Below are 609 nucleotides of genomic sequence, written 5' to 3'. Positions count from 1 at the left end.
TGTCCTCCTATGCCCACCCATGACTACCTGGGACCTCCCGTCTCCTTCCATGACCACATGTGACCAACCAGGACCACCCATGAGCCCCTGTGTCCGTCCATGAGCACCCATGTCCACCCATGACCATCTGTGTCCACCCATGACCATCTGGAACCACCCATGACCACCCGTGTCCACCTGGGACCTCTCGTGTCCACCTGGGACCTCTCGTCTGCTTCCGTGACCATGTGTGACCAAGCAGGACCACCCATGACCATCTGTGTCCACCCATGGCCACCCGTGTCCTCCTGTGCCCACCCATGACCACCCGTGTCTACCTGGGACCTCCCGTGTCCATCCATGACCACGCGTGACCACCCATGTCCACCCGTGACCTCCTGTGTCCCCCCGTGACCACCCGTGTCCACCATGTCCCCTCTCCCTGTGGTCCTGGGGGCAGACCCTGGCTGCTGGGGGGGGGTTGTGGGGGTGCCCCTGCTGCCCCCCCAATAAAGCCCTGGGACACCCCCCTGTGTCAGCGTCTCCTTCCCACTGTTGGGGGGGTCGAGGGGGGGGAGACACGACACAACACAACCCCCCCATCTGCCCTTGGTGGGGGGGGAGGAAGCT

Source organism: Haliaeetus leucocephalus, unplaced genomic scaffold (assembly GCF_000737465.1).
Source record: "Haliaeetus leucocephalus isolate CR32 unplaced genomic scaffold, Haliaeetus_leucocephalus-4.0 Scaffold186, whole genome shotgun sequence".
Taxonomy (NCBI): Eukaryota; Metazoa; Chordata; class Aves; order Accipitriformes; family Accipitridae; genus Haliaeetus; species Haliaeetus leucocephalus.
The sequence above is the reverse complement of the archived record's forward strand: the minus strand, read 5'-3'. Positions refer to the sequence as shown.